Genomic DNA, 19,989 nt, shown 5'->3' on the forward strand with positions numbered 1-19,989 from the left:
GGATGGCATTTGGGGTTTGCTCTTAGAACTGGGTGGACAGATTCTGCCCAACCATGGGGGTCGTATTTAGGGCTGTAAATTTTTATACATGCTGTTATTTGACTAAACTTAACCTCAAAAATATTCCGTGCTATTTAGAGTTCATATGGTAGTGCTAAATATTCCTGTTTCGGGACTGAACTGCATGAGAGGCAGATTCAAGACCCAAGTTTGTGTATACAAAATACCCAACCTAAAAATCATTTTTGACTGCGGTTTTTGTTTTACATGTAGTTCTATGAGTCTAAGTTGTACAGGAGAATGAATGACCCCATTTGATGCCCTTAGGAGGGATTTATGACTTGCAAATTCGAGTCTCAGATTCTGGGAACAGTACTTGTTGCTTGTTGGAGCTAGGAGTGAGGGTTTGACCCTGGGCCTTTTGCGAGTTAAACCCCTATGAGTAATCTTTCTAGATAAACAAGAAGCATTTTGAATTCGGAAAGAAGGAGTTACACATTTTTCTTCACTGTCGCACAGAATCAGGCAGATTCTGGACACTATACTTCGGAATAGCCGACTTAAGGTTGGTTTTTGGGTCAAGAATTTTTATTATTATCAGTAATAAGGGCCACCATTAATTCTGGATAGTTTAGGAACCATTTGAATTCAGAAACCATTTATTTAGTATTTTACGGTATCGGTGCACAGATTCTGCCAGAATCTGTGCACTGAACTTGTAGTGCATGAAAATGGTAATGAGGAAGGGAGTTTGACCCCAGGATTTTTAGGCGTGATAATTTATTGAGTTTGTATTAATTCTGGACATGTAGGACTCATTTTGGGTTCGAAAAGGTACTGTTATGCATTTACAAATCCGTCTCACAGATTCTGGCAGAATCTTGTATCCGGTTTTGTATCTAGCAAAAAGGTGATGAACTAATGGATTTAAGACCTGGTTTTTCTCGGGGATTGTGATGTTTGGATGTATATTAACCCGCAAATTTTAGTTAAACCAGGAATTCCACAAATGGGGGAAATGGTTGCTCCTTTGGAACTATAATGGTGAACCCTTGATGGACGGTTTAGGTTGCAAACTTGGGGGAGAAAAGAATATAGTGTTTCGTTGTTTTATATCAATTGGTTACCGAGGTGTTGTGTATAAATAAATATGTAGGTGGTGTAGTGTGACTATTTGACAATGGGACTTTAGTGTAAGCTAATTTCGAGGTAAGTGAAATATTGGACACATTCATGCATATAGACAGGAATACAGCATGTATATTCCATGATCTGTTTACTTCTTACTTGTACTGCGTTATATTTCTATGTTAATGACATGTGTTTCCAATGAATAAGTGAACGATTATGTTTTACAATGTGATACATGATGGTATGAGCATAACTGTCGAATGAAGTTTGGGAAATGAGAAAGGTAGCACCTTTGGAAACTAACAATATGAGAACTGGTTATTTGGTACTTGGACATGTGTGGTTGTCATGGCCTATTTTTGTGAGGTGGTGTGTTAAGGGTTGAGGGTTGAGGGTTGAGCAGTGTATTGGGTCTACATTGCACATGGGGAATGCCAAGTGGAGCCCCCCATACCTGAGAGAGAAAGGAGAATGCCCAGTGGGGGCCCAGTTACATGAGCTTGAAAGGGGAATGCCCAATGGGGGCCCCGTTACATGCCTCGCTCGATTGTCTTTGAGGGGGGATAACTCATCCTAGGAGGATGGTGCAGTTCCAATGCCATTGCCATGAAGTTCGTATAACTACAAATATTGCTAATATTCTTTTTGTAATGCAGCAGGCTGGTGAATGCCATATGGCTTAGGTGCACCTAACCTAAGCAATATAGCAATCAGGGTGCTCTCACAGACTTGTTTATCCTCCGGATGCGAGCGCAACTGGAGTAAATTTTCACTAATACACACTAAGAGGCGGAACCGATGGGTCAAAAACGATTGGAGCAACTGGCTTATGTGCACTATAATATGAGACTAAGGATGAAGCACATACGTGAAGAAATGGAAGAGAATTCTAAAGAACCAATCGACCTTGAAGACATTTTCCAAGAGGACTCAGATGATGAAGAGGATCCCCTATACTAGCGGGTGAGGGATCGAGATGAACTAGTATTGGATTAGGCTGGGGGTAGGCCTAACCCCACCATAGCAAGTTCGATGGGTACCGATGTAGATGACTATATGTCAGAAGAGAGACATGTGCATGCAAAGTCGCCACAACCTTTTCAGAATCCAGCTAGCCAGGTTGATGAGGAACATGAGTTAGATGGGTCGCCATCTAGTGGTGGCGATAGTGGCATGGTAAGTAGCAGTTATTATGATGATTTTCATGAGGGAATGCGCGAGCAGTACCAGTACGGCCTGGAGCCGGAGCTGGTGCGTTTCACAGATGAGAGTCAGTTTACTTATGCTACACAAGATCAAGACCATGGTGCTCCCGCTACATACAAGAGACGCCCACGTCGCACATAGTCACAAGCACCGGATGAGGTCGATGGACATGACTATGAAGACCATGTTTGAAAGTTTCGAAAGCATAAGTATAGATACTATCAGTGAGTGTAAACAATGGCGTGCATCTCAGCCTCAGTATGACTAAGATTATGGCCAGGAGAGCACCGGTTCCGAATAGAGTGGCTGTGGTCAGTTTGGACAGCTGTAGCCGCAGTCGCAGTCACACTTTTGTGATGTAGATCAAAACCTGAAGAAGAAGAGGACAAAACACAATTCATGTGAACAGTGTCACGGCCCCTTAGTGTGAATATTCCTTGAAGAATTGTGGGGGTAGAATAGTCTTTTAATTATTAGTGATTCAAGTCTTTAAGTGAAGGGTATAATTGTCTATTTATATTATTAATATTTGAGTACAAGTTGTTGGCCGATGGTTACTTATAATGGTGGGGACCACATCACTTAAGTTATGACAAGAAGAATCTTCAGTGGGGTCCACAAGAAGTGGAGGTCGGTTGCACTTCAAGAAGTTTTGAAGACTTTAGAAGATTTAAGTTAGTATATATTTTATTGCCATATTTAATTTGTAAATTTTGTTAGTTTCTATTTTGTTAAAGCTTGAGATACAAGCTATGCTTTTATTTCTATGTAACAGCCCTTAGAGGCTCCCCACGATTCCGATTAAGTGAATGAAATTTGGCTTTGAAGCACGAATATTCTCTTGTCCATGTGAATGACTTGAAGGGCTGAGAGAGCCAGGCTGGTGAGAGCCGAATCTCCTTATCCCCTTCTTCTATCTTCTTCTCGATTCCCTGCTGTTATAGTTGCTTTGAGTCACCAACCAGGTACATTGCTGCATCTGTGAAAGGCCAGAAATCAACCCTAATCATTGTTGGAGTAGTTGTTGCTGATCAGAGACCAGAAACTTTCTTCTCCATACCTGCCGGCTACACCCTTTGCATTCCCCTGTTGCTGCAATTGAAGGACCTGAGTCCAGCATCCTCTGGTCCATCGAGGGCGGTATTTGAAGGGTTGATTCAGACCTGCAAGAGGTCCACTCGACCCCAGTTGCAGAGTCCCTGTTGGCTGGATTGTTCTACAGTGCAGACCTTCTAATTTGAGTCCTACCTTCTATTTTCATTCTTCCTCCTCCATCTCCACTTCTAGCCATCAAGATTGACCCAAACTTGCAGACAAAGCTTTTACCATTAAGGACTACACTTGGTTGCAATTGGAGCCCAAGATCAGCTTTGTTTGAAGTTTTTCCCTTGAATTTCTAATTTGGCGCTTCCCTGATAATTCAGCATCCAGTCATCAGAACTGAATCAAATTTTGAACCAAGGATCCTTTTAGCAACCCCTACATTAGACCCAAGTTTGATCACCATCACATGGCTGGTTTGGCTGGAAACCCTAAGTTTTTGGTCTCTGATCAACAACAACAACTCCAGCAGTGATTAAGGTTGATCTTTGGCCCTTCACAGATGCAGCAGCAGTACTTGGTTGGTGACTCAAAGCAACTACAACAGTAGGGATCGACTGGAGATAGGAGAAGAAGATAGAAGAAGGGGATAAGGAGATTCGACTCTCTCAGCCCTAGGGTTTTGGCTCTGCCAGCCCTTCAAGTCATTCACATGGACAAGAGAATATTCATGCTCAAAGCAAAATTTCATTCACTTAATCAAAATCGTGGGAAACCTATAAGGGCTATTACATATAAATAAAAGCATAGCTTGCAACTCAAGCTTTAACAAAATAGAAACTAACAAAATTTAGTAACTAGGAAATACGTGAAACAGAAACTAATATTTAGAAATTAAATATTGCAATAAAATAGGAAAACTAACTTAAATCTTCAAAAGTTTTCAAAACTTCTTGAAGTGCGACCGGTCCCCATTGGAGATTAACTTAAGTGATGCGGTCCCCACCTTTATAAGTGACCATCGGCCAACAATCTATACTCAAATATTGATAATATTAATAGACGATTATACCTCACTTAAAAACTTGAATCATTAATAATTAAAAGACTATTCTACCCCCATAATTCTTCAAGGAATATTCACACTAAGGGGTTGTGACACTGTTCACGTGAACAGTGTTTTGGCCTCTTCTTCTTCTTCTTCTTTATGTTTTGATCTACATCAATTTGGCTATCCATCATCAGTACACGCTGCATCTAAGTTTGACTATAGAGGTACTCAGAGAATTGGGGTTTTGTGGACGACATATTCAACCAACCTAGCCATACATGCCAATGGTAGTTCGACAGCCTAGCGGTGGTAGCAGTGGATTGATCTCATCGCAACTGCCTCTTCCATACCCTAAGATAGGGTACCTTCAGTTTGTTGATGACTCCACTTTTATGTATTGTGTGGAAGAGTACATGCGATTCTTCAGCAGCACTATGACATGGGAAGTCTATGTGTCACAGACAGAGGCTAACTTGCTTCAGCATAGTCAACCAAGGTCTTGAGGTTTTGGTCTAGCACGATACTTGTTTGCATGATAGAATAAAAAATTTGGAATGATGTATCAATAATTAGTATTAGAATGATGTATTAGTATTTGATGTATAACTGTATAAGTGAGAAGTGATTCAAGTAAGATCGAAAGAGGAGTTGATAGAGGTCTATGTTAAGATTGATGTATTTTACATTTCTAATGCTTATTTAAGTTGTTTTACATTACTTGTATGCTTTGATTGCTTTCTATTACTAAATTATGTGTAGAATAGGGCCTTAGTACCAAGGTTTGCCTACCAACCAATGCTTTGATTGCTTTCTATTACTAAATTATGTGTAGAATAGGGCCTTAGTACCAAGGTTTGCCTACCAACCAAGGGTCCGAAGTGAAACTCCTATTTGGACTGTGATTTTGGAAAATCTGATATTGTCATTGCATTTAAATGGCCCATAACAGGCCTACCAAGTTTCATGACCAAACTAGGTTAAAGCCCCCACGAAAACCATCAAACGAGTTCCCAAAAAAAAAAAACAATGCACCAACTCGATTTTTGGCCGGAGCAAAACAAAATCTGAAACCGAGTTCTCAAAACATGCACATGGTACAAGATTTCAGCGAGATCACGGAAAAAAACTCGGTTTCGTGAAGTCTCGAGACGAGACAATAGGTGATACAAGATTTGTGCAAGATCTTAGTCAAGATCTCGCCATGATCCTATGGTATATCTCGAACTCAATTCGACTCAGTCGAAAACCAAACTATAAAAAGGCACGCTCTTGGAGAGATTTTGAACTCAACTTGAAATCTCGCCTCTCTCGTTATGCTATGAAGGAAAAAGACATGGAGGTGAGGGTTTTGGCGCTTTTTTTGGCAAATCTAATGTCAAATGAAGATTAAAGCTTGGAATTCAAGATTGAAGCTTCAACATTAAGAGAGGGTTGTTTTGGTGCTTTTTTTTCATAGATTCATGATCAATACTAGTTTGTTGACTATGTAGTTTTTATATGTGATACAATGTCCACCGACACTCATTTCAGTACTACTCACAAATGGTAGGACTTGTTACATACTTACACTTGTATTTGTTTAATTTATGTCTCTTTCCAAGTTTCTAACAATTATTAACAAACCATCAAACCATCACCATGTAGGATTATGAATATGATGCCTAATGCTTAAAGGGTTTATGGTTTGATGTTTTTTAATTTCTACAGCTTAATTAAGTTATTTACACCTCTACGTTATTTATGTGTTCTAAATATTGTGTGGAATAGCCTAAGGTAGAGCTCACCCACGCTGTAGACCACCAACCTAGGGTCCGAAGTCAAAGTACAATTTTGGGTTTGAATTTGTAAAAACTAAAGTTTCCACAGAGTATAAAAGGCCAAAAATAGGGTGGGTGTCAAGTTTCAGGACCTATCTTGGCCATATGGCCACCGAGACAAGACGGGAAAAGATATACCATCTCGATAGAACTCGGTTTCGTAGTCTGGCGAAACCAGGGGCGAAACCAAGACCTAAATCCTTGATAAAAAAATTAAGAAACACCAAAAACACATGGATAAGTAACGTAATCAACTAGGACGTGATAACCCAATATACCCAAAGGCCCCGAATAGAATGAACACTAATTAAACATTTAAGACAACCCTTATCATTCTCCAAACAAACTAATACTGTCATGCCCCATAGTATTATTTATATTATTTTGTTTCTGTGCTAGCAGGTGCAGTGAAGGAATTGCCAGTGGAAGCTAATTTGGGATGAAGACTGTTGTTTGGTGAGTATTCTGGACACTGTATTGTGATTGTGTAATAATGTAGCTCTAAATAGGATAATGTTATCAGAACCGAGAATGGGAGAATGGCTTGACTTAATGATAGAAAGGCCCCTCTATTTATAATAGAGGGGAGGTTACAAAATAAAGTAAGCTAGGCGATGTGGGACTAAACCCACACAGCCAATATAAACTTAACACATTAAATAACATAAAAAATACCCCAAAAGGACCAGAATACCCCACGGTATTCTGGTATACATTATTCTAACACTCCCCCTCAAGCTGGATTATACAAATACTAAAGAAAGAAGATCCAGCTTGGACTAAAGAAGAAAAAAACTCTCCCCATAACAATTCTAACACTCCCCCTCAAGTTGGCACATACAAAATACTAATGCCCAACTTGAATAAAATGGGAAAAAATAAGTTGTAGCAGAATCCAGCTCCAAAATGAATGCAGCTCCCAAATAGACCTTCAAGAACTTGAAAAAAATAGACCTTCAAACTTGGACAGACTTGATTAGCAAAAAAGGCATCTCTCACCAATCTTTGTCCAATAATGAATCTCTGAATTATAGGCTTGAAGATAAGTAACTAGGGTAGCCGTGAAATGAATCAAGCAGCAGTAAAGATCAAGCAGCGGAAAAAACAACCAAACTGTAGGATCTCATATGGGCAGGCAATAACCAAACATCTTCAAAACTTTAAAGCCAACCTCCCCCTTATGACAAACTTTAACCCAATAACAAAGTAGATACCCATTGGTAATGGTGAAACCTCTGACCTTCTATGTTTTGCACCAAGTGTCCCTGCATGTTCTGCTCGCTGCAATGGCTGCAGGTATACTGTATATAATCCCCCCCCCTCACGTGTAGTGCACGTGGACATAAGAGAGGTGATGTAAGAGATAAGGCAAAACATAATATTCCAGAATTTTGCAGTGGCTGCTAAGTGTAATGGAAAAAAAAGAAGAAATGGAAAAGAAGAGAATACCATTAACTTCCAAAGTGGGTATGGGGAATGCCAAAGGTATGTTTTGGGAGGTGGTGAAGGAAAAACAGCAGTGGGATAATGAAATTGGAGTAAATTATGCAACATATAAATCTCCAACCATCTTCAAACGATCAAACAAACACTTTTTATGGAAACTCTTGCAGGGGAGAAACTCCTAACTCCAATATTCAAATCTGACAAGGATACAGATCTGATTTGAAGTAAGGAAAGGCTCCATTCTTCAAGGCTTGATCAAACTCAAACAAGGAGGAACAAGTGTGCAAAAACTCCAAGGTATAAACTTCCACATGCTAAACAGTACGAACGAAGATATCTGGACAGCAATGGATTGTAGAAGCTTCAACAAAAATTGGATTAGATCTGAATTAGTAACCATGCTAGGATTCAAGCTCCAAGGTGAGCCAGATATGAACCAGAAAAGCTTCACATAACTGAATAGGTTCGTAGTTGCAACCAAGAACCGTGAAATACACTATTATAGTCGCAAATAAGCTGATCTCCAGGGTAGCAGATTCGAGTCTTCAATAACGAAAGAAATTCGATCTCCAATAGTAGGAAACTCAGTCACAATAAGTAGTCCACATAAAGGCAGTAGTAACATGTCAACCAGTCATGCTTACAGAAGCCAATCAATAACACCAGCCAGGTAAGTATGAAAGCTCAAAATAACCAGCAAATATAAGAGAAATAACCAGACAGATCCATAGGTAGTTGAAGCAGCCAGCCATATAGGAACAAGTAAGAAACATAGGTTGATAATTGGAGAAACCGAGCCATAAGAATGAACCTGAATTTTGCCAAAAAGAACTGATGAATGATGCTGAAATAGGGGCTGAATACTCCTCTGATGTTTATAAAACTCTGCTAAAAAAATCAGCAATAGTGGACTGTCCTAACCCTTAGATCGAATATAGTCAGGGTTTTATAAAAAACCCTGAAAGGGAAGATCGATTGTAGGGAAGGGGGCTTCAACAAAGTGATGATGACTTGGCAACGGTGATGTCTTCTGGTAACAGATGCTGACCACCACTACTGGAATGGATCTCCAGTTCGAATAACCAATCTCCTTGGTAATTGAGACTTGATCTTCACGTGGGAGAAACACCAAAAAATTGCAGAAAAATAGGGCAGCAGCTATCATGTGCAATAGACCTTTGTCAGGTCAGGAATAGTTGAAGTAGAATGTCCTTCTTGATGGTAGAAACACCTCCCAAAAACTCCAATAGCAGCAATCAACCCTATCCCTAAAATCGATAGTTGTCAAGGTTTTGAACAAACCTTGAAAAGAAGGATCGATTGGGGTTAGGGGTCTTCAAACACTTGGAAAGAGGCTGAAACTGAGGTCGAGTGATGCTTGTAGGTGGAGTAAGCATCCCTCCAAAAGGCAGCAAAAACTGAAACCTGTAACCCTAATGTCGATTTGAGTCAGGGTTTTAACAGGTAACCAAAAATAGCAGGTGGAGAAGGTTTTACTGTAGGTACAAATCCAACCATCAGATAGTGGCCAAACTGAGGTCGATTAAGGCTGGTAGTAGTAGGAAATTATCCCTGAAAAATTAGCTGCATCTAACAAGGGAAGCCCCAAAATCGATTAGAGTCAGGGTTTTGAAAAAACCCTGACAAAGTGAAATCGATTTGGGGATTGCGGCTGGAAAAGAAAAGAGAGTGTAGTAGATTGAAGAGGTAGATAGGTGCTGGAAAAGAAAGCAGAGGGAGCTCCAACAGTGGAGGATCAGCCTTCATGTGAGGAATCTGATCTTCAAAATTTTGGAAAGCTCCAATATCACAGGTATGGTTCTAGCAGTATCGATTAGAATTTAGGTTATGAAAAAAAAAAAACAGATTGGGAGGAGGGCAGCAACTAAATCATTGGATTAGGTTTTTCCCCATTAGTGCTGCCCCCTTACAAGGATGAGAAGAAAAAACAGAAGAAGGAGAAGCCGAGAGAGAGAGAGAGAGAGAGAGAGAGAAAGGTGATGGAAGAAAAGAAGGTTTTTTTCTAACCTAGATCAGAGAATTGGCTCTGATGCCATGTTAGCAGAACCGAGAATGGGAGAATGGCTTGACTTAATGATAGAAAAGCCCCTCTATTTATAATAGAGGGGAAGTTACAAAATAAAGTAAGCTATGCGATGTGGGACTAAACCCACACAGCCAATATAAACTTAACACATAAAAAAATACCCCAAAAGGACCAGAATACCCCCACGGTATTCTGGTGTACATTATTCTAAAAGATAAGGATCCTATTAGAGGCCAAGCAACAGGATCTAAACACAGCTACTGGTTTGGCTAAGCAGTTTGGGGCTGTTTAGGGCAAATTTAGGGTTTAGGCTAGGGCTAGGGATGAATGTGATACATGGTAATGAACAGCAGGCCTAGGGGATTATTTTGATATAAAAAAAATAAGATTTGATTAGGTTTTATAATTCTGCAGATTTAGGGTTAGGGTTTCGGGTTTAAGAAATTAGGAAAACTACCAAAACTAGGGTTTTGAGTGGGATATAAGGGCTGGGGCTGAGGTCGAGTTTTCTAAACAGTAAGGGGGAGACTCTATAGTAATTTGGGCTGAATTGGATGGCTAATTAGGTCTGAACAGGTTTTTCACTATTTAGGGTTTAGTGGAGATGAAGGGGAATTAGGGTTTGGCTATTGAAGATGGGGCAGCAGGCTAGGTCGAGTGGACACAATGGTGTGGGGAGGCTATGGCCTAAGTTTGATTGATTTCTGATGGAGAAACAGATCTGGACAGAATTCAGCAGCCTAGGGTTTATGAAAGTAAAACAGAAAAATAAAGGGGGATGGAATGGGGGATGAAGTGATGAAAAAACAGAATTAAACTTCAAACTCACCACTGGAATCCACCGGCAGCAGCTTGACAATTGAAGGAACCTCCCGATCGTCTCAATGCAAGGAGTCACCGGAATCCACCCGCCCTATCCACCTTGAAATCCACAAGGATGCGCACTCAAAGGAGCAGCAACAGCAGCAGCAACAGCCGACAGCAGCAAACAGGTTTTTTTTTATTCAAAATTCAATGTGGGGGATCCCTCCACGATTTAACATATTTATAATATGGCTTTATGCCAAGTCCTAGCACAAATTAGGACAGCAGCAAACAGGCTTCTTCTTCTTCTTCTTCCTTCTTGGAGCTGCATCATGTAGTGGTATGGGACACTACATTGTTGTTTTACATTGTTTAGAATATTATTAATATTAATGTGCATTGTTGAAATAGAAGATTTTTAATGAAATGATATTATTGGCTAAATGGATATATATATATATATATATGTGCGGAACAGGTACTGAAGATCCAGGTATGGATCCGTCGCTGTACTCAAAGGGGGTAACCCTTATCGATCTGCCAATTTGCAGGCAGTCTTCTGTTCTGCAATAGTAGGCGGCTGAGCCGGCTAAATATTTAAAAGTAAAGCTTGAAAGAAAACTTGAATTATATATATTACTTGGAGAACTTGAATTACAATCTTGATACAGGACTTTTGAAGAAAGCTTGAAGATAACTGTTAACTTACAGGTTCCTTGAAGGATACTTGACAGCCTGAGATAAAGGCTTGGACTTGGAGTTACAACTTGGGATGAACACTTGAATGTAGAATCTTAGTTACAACTTGAATGAAACTTGAAGAACACTTGATACAATTTGAACTTGAAGAAATAAAATTAAAAAATGTTGAAAGGGATCTCTGTTAGATCTTTTGATGATAGAGAACTTTGAAGAGCTGAGTTACAGCGATGCTGCGTATTTCTATTTTCCTCTTCCAAATTCTCCTCCTTTTGCTTGGAGAAGACGAGGGGTCTTATAGAGCTTTGGAGGCTTTACTTTCCCACCGAAAGTAACCTTATCTCGAAGGAATCTTTGGCAGAGCGTAGAAAGCATGTGGGCGTGGGCCTGGACTTGTTGAAAATTGAGGCAGAGTCTTGACTTCGGAGGCAAAGGCGCCGAAAGTAACTTTGGAGTGTAGTGCTACAGTAAAAATGACTTTTTACTATTCACTACTTTGTCAGTGGATCTTGGACCGTTGATGAGAAACTTCAAAAACCGCACCGAGGCATTCCACGTGTAAAAACACTGTTTTCCTCAATGGTTTGGTTTAGACTGTTCACTGTATTGGATTGGGCCCAGTGGTGGCTTGACTATCTAAGACCAGAGATAGTAACTGGGACACGTCTTTTGATGGAGCCACGTGTCAGTTGCTATGCCATTCTTTTGGTGTCGTCATGGCTGACGATTCTCCAACATCAGGGTTTGGAGACTAACCCTTGGGCTTATGGCCCAGTTTCCTGGAAGTTTGGCCCATGGAGCGCCTAGTGGATCTTGCTGATGGAGTGGAGAACTGTTGGCTGATGAAATCCAGCCCATCATCAGGTTCTTGAGCAAACTGGCCTTCATGAAGATGGGGGTCTATGGACCCAACACTGGAGCTAGTTTCTTCTTTTTCTTCTTCAGTATCGAGGGCCGCAAGCTGGGCCTCGATTTTTGCTTGTTTAGCCTTTAGTTTAAGGCGTCTACTGCTGCTGGACTTATCTGATTTTTCTGAAGGAGCTATTTGAGAAGTAACTTTTGTGATTGATTGAATTAGGGCCTCAGGGGTGTACTTGCTGAGGTCACACTTGTCCCACCACTTGACTCTGAAATTTCTTATGAGAATTGGGATGGAACAGTCGAGGCTTTCAGTCCGTTCGATTGCATATTCCCAATACATAATCCAAGCCAGGCGGCAATGGATGAAGAATCTCATCAGATCAGGCTGTTCAGGGATTTATTCAGTGTGCTGGCAGTAGATGTTGAAGGCATCAAACACCTGGTCTGGTAGGATATCTTGAATCGGCCCATAAGCGGTCCACCATCGTGGGAACCAATTTGGGATTTGGCTTGAGAACTTGTAGTCAAAACAGAAGAACCATGAATGTTGGTTCTTACTATTTTGATAGAGGAAAGCATGATGCCATGCATCCATGTAATCAAAATAGTGAAACTCTTGTGGTTGATAAACTTGGGAGAATCTTTTAGGAGTGAGGGGATGTGTGCCCCAATCTTTTGAGCTGATTATTTGAAGAATGGTTACTGAAGTATGGGTCACAAGATTTAGATCGTTCTTGTCAAAGTTTTGCTTGATACGGATGGAATCTGTATCGACGAGGATGAATTCATAGAATTCTTGATTTTTTGAACTATTTGGGGAATAGAAATTTCAATCTTTGGTGGAAGACTCTTTGGGTAATTTCAACTGGAGTTTTGCAACCTTTGGTGAACTGGTCATCTAGGGCAAAAAGGTCTTGGTAGGCTTGTTTAAGAATATATTGGCTTTTGGGAAAGTTCTGGGAAAGAACCGGTTTGGAAACTGTTGTGGAAGAACTGGGCTTGGTAAGTAGTTGGGAGGATCTTGTATTTGGGACCATTTGGGTGGACTGGCTAGCCACAACTTGGGTAAAAGAGACACTTGCAACTACTGTTTTGGAAGGAGAAATTTTTATTAACTGGTTTAAAGGAGCAGACTTTGCATAGGAGTCTTTTGATTTAACTCCGGGTTTTGGTTTGGGAGGCCCTTTAGGAGCCATGATAACTGAAATGGTTTTGGGACCCTGTAAGACTTCACGGGTCAGGAAATCAGGAATTGAATTCATTTCTCCTTTAATATAAGTTATGTCAAAATCAAAACTTGATAAAAGGGCTTGCCATCTTGCAAAAATCTGTTTTGATGCAATGTTTTGAACATCATTTTTTAAAACCTGTTTGGCAGCACTACAATCGACTCTAACTAAAAATTTTTTGTTTAATAAATCACTTTGAAATTTTTTAATGCAAAGTACTACTGATAGAATTTCTTTTTTTATGGTACTATAATTTTGTTGGGCAGGGTTCCAAATTCCTGAAGTGAATTGGACCAATAGCTCTTTGTCATTTTGGACTTGTTTAAGAATGCCTCCGTAACCTAATTCTGAGGCATCGGTTTCTACTATTTTGAAGAGTGTTGGATCTGCTAGATTTAAACATGGGATTTCTTTGACAAGCTTCTTGATGTCACGAACTGCTTTGGTATGATTTAAAGTCCAGGGACTGGGTTTTTTCTTGAGTCTAGAATAAAGATCTTTGCATAATTGGCTGATTTGAGGAATGAAGCCCCTAACATAATTAAGGCTTCCTAAAAACCTTTGTAGTTGCTTTTTGTCAAGAATTTGGTCAGGGAATTTATCAGCAAATGCTATAGATCTTTCTATGGGAATAACTTGGTTTTGGTAGATGTAGTGACCTAAAAATCTAACCTTGGTTTGGAATAATTCCATTTTCTTCTGAGAGAGAACAAGTCCACTAGTTTTCATGGTATGGACAAAACTCCTTAGGTGCTTAAAATGTTGCTCAATGGTCTTGGAGAAAACTAGGACATCATCAATGTAGACTATTATGAACTGGCTGAAAGGATTTGGGATGTTATTCATAATATTTTGAAATTCACTGGGGGCATTTTTTAAACCAAAAGGCATTACATTCCATTCGTAATGACCAAATGGTGTGGTGAAAGCAGTTTTGTAGCGATCCTCTTTGTGAACCTGAATTTGCTAGTATCCAGATTTGAGATCGAATTTTGAGAAGATGGTAGCTTGGTAAAGTCTTTGGAGTAAATCTTTTTTGTTTGGAATTGGATATCTAATCCATTGTAAGGCTTCATTTAGGGGCTTATAGTTGATGACTAGCCTGGGTGTTCCTCTTTCTATTTCAGCATTTTTGTTAACATAGAAAGCAGCACAACTCCAAGGAGACTTGCTTTTGCTTATTAGTTTTTTGTCAAGAAGGTCTTGAATTTCTTTTTTACATGTCTCTTGTAATTCTTGGGTCATTTGGATAGGTCTGGCTTTGGTAGGAATATCCTTGTCTGAGAAACTTGGTTCATAAGGGAGATGAACAATGTGTCTGTGTCTATGCCAAAAAGCATCAGGAAATTCTGAGCAGAGTTCCTTTTCAATTTGGGTTTTGGTATTAGAAATTTGTTTTTGAATGGTTCTATTTTGGAGTCTTTGTTCAATAGCTTTATGAGTGACTTCTTGTTTTAAATATTGGAGGTGTTTCTGCTTATTTTGGATTAGGTTTACAGTTGACTGTTTTGATAGAGCAACTGCTTTGAGCAGGTCTATCTCTTTTGTTTTAGCTTGTTCAAAGAACTCAAAATGAACCTGTTTGCCTAGGATAGTGGTTACGATTCCTTGGTTTGACACAGTGAAGGGTTTTATGAGTTCTAGCAAAGGCTGTCCTAGGATGACTTCAATGTTCAGGTCTTTTACTAATATGAACATCTGTTTGAGGCAAACTCCTTGGTTGCAGATGTGAACATCCGAAAGTTTGTGGTTGACATTTAATCTTGACCCATTTGCCCCTGTTAACTTTTGGGTTGTTTTTTCAAAATATTAGGTTGGGACTAACCCTTCTTGTATGCAGTTCATTTGAGCTCCTGAATCAATCAGGGCTATAGTACTGATCTTGTGGGAGGAAGATATGACAATAGTTATATTGACATACCACTGTTGGCAAGTGACTTTGTTAATGATATCGATAAAATCTTCATTATTATTTGGTAAAGTTTGTGTATTGTTATCTTCTTCTTCTTCTCCTGTCTCGACCTTGTGCTGGAATTTCCTTAGGTTTGCTATATCTGCTTTTATGTTTTTTATTTCAGTTTTTAAATCATTTGTAGTGGCTTCTAAACTAGCAATCTTAATTTGGTCTGGATTTTGTGAAGGAGCAGGAGTTTTATCAAACTTTATATAAATATTTTTTATGTTATAAGGGGTTGCCTTAGTTTGGGGTTTTGTTGATGAGACTTGTTGTAAGAGTTCTTGGGCATGTTGAAGGTATAGAGTCTTGGTATGTTTATCCTTGATCTGATCAACAAAATTTAGGAACTCTTCTGGTTTGTTAAAATTTTTTATTCCTGGATTTGCTTGTATCATGTTGATAGACTTTGATGATCCGGAATCATCACAATTTTTACAGAAAACTCCTTGACTACAGTTACAAGGCGAAACTTGTTCATCACTATCACTATTTGACTTGATTTGGTTTATTTCATCTTCTTGGGTTTCTATTTCACTCTCGGAGCTATTTTGTCCTAAGTTAGCTAGGAGTTGGACTTTTGTATCATCAGGCATTATGAGCGAATTGATCTTTTTTGCTAATCTGCAGTATTTGGCTATGTGGCCTGGTTTTGATCTTTGGAAGGGCTTCTTGTAAGGCCTGTATTTTTTGGGGCTAGATTTACTATCTAATTTTTGGTCTGGATCTTTCTGGGTTCTATATTTATTTGAATATCTATTTTTGGATTTTCTATTATGTCTATGGCTCTTATGTCTCTTTTGAGAAATGGTCTTAGGATCAAATCCAAACTGTTCACAGAATCCTCTTAACTCTTTCTTATAGGATTTTGACTCTTTCCTGATTTGTTTTCTGAGTTTGATGTCTATACACAAAGCTAATTCTTCTTTGTGCACAAGACCTATGAGGTCACCATAGGTGAGGGTTTGGTAAGGAATTTCCCCATTGTTTTCTTCTCTTAATTTTTGTTTTAATTTTTCAGAGAATAAACTGGGTAACCCAGTGAGAAACTTTTCTTTCCAGCAGGGAAGATTTGCATCTTTCCTGGTTAGAACCTTGGTCATGAAAGTGTCTTTATACCATTTGAAGTCGTGTAATTTTTTACACTTAAGGTTTGAAAGTTGCTCAGAAGACCTATCTTTAAGTCTTATAGGGTCTCCTAGGAAGTACTTGGTTATGCCGAAAATTAATGTATTCACAGCATCTTCGACTGGTTGGTTTTCAACTATGATTGGTAACCCTTGTTCATTAATTTGGATTGCATTTAGGATTGATTCCTTTTCAGTTGGACTAAGGACGTTATCCCACCATCCTTTGAGTTGCCCAGTAAACCCAGAAATAATTATTTCTGCTATGGCTTGGTCGGGTATATTTTTGATCCGGTGGGCATTGCTCACCATGGTCATCTCTTGAAGTTTGTTTGCTAGATTATAGTCAGACATACCATCTATGTTCCATTCATAGATGGTACCACTTTGATAGTTTGCTTGGGCAAAATCCTTTCTTTGTTCAATCTGGAGATCTGGGTAAGTTGGTCTAGAGTAGTAATTATTGTTCATGTATGGGCTAGTAATAGCATTTACTTGATCTTGTTCTTCATCATCATTGGACGATTCAGAGAGAGCTAATTGTTGGATGTTTGCCACATTTGAAGTAGAGCTTCCTTGTATTTCTTTTTGGGGTGTGTCAGGGACAACCAAGTTTTATGTCCTTGTAGAAATCTGGCTTATTAAATCTTTGCTTTCCTGAGTATTCAGGTTTTTTAGGCTCTTATTGGATATTGTGAAAGGTTTGAACAGAGTTGAAGACGAACTAGCTTGGTTCAGAGAAGGTGGTTCAGTAAGGGTGTCCTTTTGAACTAAGTTCTCTATTCTGATTAGTTGGCTTCCTAGGGTTTGTAAATATTGATTTGTATAATTTATTTGTTCTATAACCTTTTTGGATCCATCAGTAACACCTTCAGTGGATCTAAAAAGGTGTTGTCGAGATTTCTGTATTGTTAATTTTAAACTTGATATTTGAACCAGGAAGATGTATGGTTTCAATAGTTTTGTCATCAGCTAATTTCCAGGTGTGATATACCTTTTTACTAACATTGATGTTTGAGAAAGGATAGGGAATGTCTTTATTACTTGTATAGATATCTAGGTATGTGAAGAACATTGTGTTTGTCTTGATGGCTCTCATTTTCTCATACCAAAGGTTTTTGATTTCTTGTTGTTTCTCTTTTGAGAAGTAGCTAAAAAGCCATTCTCTTTTTTCATCATTTCTGGGTAACATGAAATCTATCTTGAGTTTGGGTTTGTCTATCTCATAGTCTTCTATTGTGATGACATCAACTCTTGCTTCGTGTTGCATGTCAGTTTGGGTTGGTGAAGTTGGTTCATTCATTTGAGAAGACTGGTTAGACTGTTCTTCATAAATCCCTTGGGTAACATTACTATTATTTGGAGTATGTAAACCTAGGATTTGGAAGGTCCTTAGTTGCTCATGTAACCTTTGGTTTTCTAAATGTAAACTTGTTAAAGAACTAGATGTTGAGGCTCTACTTGGGACATGACTGAGTCTTTCAAATTCCTCAGTATTTGGTTTAATTTGCTTATCCTTTCTTTGGAACGTTATAGTGACCATTCCATCTTGATCTTGATTTATGGATTCTACATCACTATTAGGTTCAATAAGTGACTCAAGGCAAGGAGACTGGAGACACCATTTTGATGGAAATTTAATGTCTTTCCAGCTGACAGTTTTTGGATGAACGGTTCTTGAATGGACAAAGTCTGTTTCTATGAACGTAGTTTGTCCTTTGATAGTTCTTCTCAGAGCTTTAGGTCTTAAAGTTCTCATGGCCTTGTACTGAATCCTATGAATTATAGCAATTGGTATAGATCCTTGTTTCATCTTGTAACCATTGGTAAGTATGTTTACTTTAAGGGTATCTAGAAGATTTGCATCATTCAGGGAGAGATTTATGTCTGGGTAACAATTGAAGTAAACTGGGCCTTTGTGAAGACTGGTTTCTATCATCCCTAGAAGGGAATCATCAAATTGTAAGAATCTTTGGTCCCTGAGTGCAAGCAGGAGGGCTACGTTGAGTCCTTCCCTGTGCAGGGGTTTTATGGCAACTTGAATGAGTCCTATATGAAGGTAATTGAAATCTTTTTTTAGTTTGTTAAGATTTGAGGGATCTAGGAGTTGGATATCTTCCATATCTGGAGAATAGTTTATAGTCTGTTCGACTGTCTTGATAGTTTTAGTGAAACTATACCATTCTTGTTTATAGACTTCTTTGGTTGGGACCTTGGGTAAGGTCCAGTTTTGAAGGGACTGGTCAAGATCACTTGTGAGGACTTCATTACTTATAACTTGATTGGGCGAACTGAAGTCACCCACTAGTCTCGAAGACATGGATCTACTTAGTCTACTCATAGTTATCGGATCATATCCCCCCAAAACAAAAATATACTTCTATCTACCAAAGGGTGAAGGAGATTTTAGTTGCTAATCAACCGATAACAGGACTTACCTCTACCTTACACGGCTCCAAATAGCCACTAATTCTCACAACGCAACTCCCAGAGGACTGCCGGAAAGTAAAACTTGAAAGGGAGAGAAGAACTGAAACTAGGGGTCGGCTATATATATATATATATATATTAATATATGGTTTGGTTTGGTTTGGCTCACCTTGTGTTGGTTTGGCTCATATGAACCATGAGTTCGAATGAACCCAAGGAATGAAGATGGATTGTGTTAGCCTTGGGCTGCTGCCAAGTAACAAGGAGAATGTGTATTAGTAGAAGTGCGAGGTGGCTGATAGAGCTGCCAAGCAATAAGCTAGTGGTGGCTTCTAGTAGGAGGTGGTTGTTGGGGCTGTATGATGAGAATGAAGAGGTGGTAGTAGAAGTTTGACTAAGGAAAGAGGTGGCTGGAAAAGTTAGAAGCTGGAGGTGGCTGGTAAGGCTGCCTAAGTTAAGCTGGTGGTGACTAGGAACTTTCACTAAGAGGCTGTATAAGTGAAGCTGGTGGCAGAAAAGTTACAAGCTAGAGGTGGCTAGTTGATTGACTATGGAAAGAATAGGGAAGAGGGAGTCCTACGTTAAAGCTGGGAGAGTTGTTTGGGCTGCCTATGTTGCTGTGGAGCTAAGGAAAAGAAGAAAAAGAGAAGGAGCTGGTTGTGCAGAGAACTTCTAAGGAGAAAGAGTTGGAGATTGAAAATAGTTGTTGGAATTTTGAGCAAGAAAAGAGGAAGAGAAGGAGTAGAGGTAGAAATAGAAGAGAAAGACAAGAGAGAGGAGCTGTTGTATTGTTGTTAAATTAGGAATTTGAAAAGAGGATTGAAGGAGAAGAGAATTGGATTCTCTACAAGGTAAGTGAAGGTTAGATTATTTTCAATAAGTGATCCCATATGATTAGATGGATTTGTTATAGTTTTGATTTGCAGATATTATAGGAATCAGAGAGTGTTTTGCTGAATAAGAAAGAAAGAGAAAGAAGGTAGAAGGAAAGATTAGAGTGTTGAAGAAGGCCTTGAAGAGAGGGATTGGTATTTTAAGGAAAGAGTACAAGGTAAGGATCAGTGAACGAATTTTTAGCAATGATTATATATCAGATTTAATGACCCAAAAAAGAGTTGCTTTGTGTGAGTGTTTGTATGAGATTGA

At 39.1% G+C, this 19,989-nt stretch overlaps 1 protein-coding gene across 2 annotated transcripts in view; it reads right to left on the bottom strand.

Moving 5' to 3' along the window:
• LOC122671996 (protein FRIGIDA-like) overlaps window positions 1–19,989 on the bottom strand; it is a 40,541-nt gene that overhangs the window by 11,462 nt on the left and 9,090 nt on the right. The window lies entirely within an intron of this gene.

This window comes from Telopea speciosissima, chromosome 8, assembly GCF_018873765.1.
Source record: "Telopea speciosissima isolate NSW1024214 ecotype Mountain lineage chromosome 8, Tspe_v1, whole genome shotgun sequence".
Classification (NCBI taxonomy): domain Eukaryota; kingdom Viridiplantae; phylum Streptophyta; class Magnoliopsida; order Proteales; family Proteaceae; genus Telopea; species Telopea speciosissima.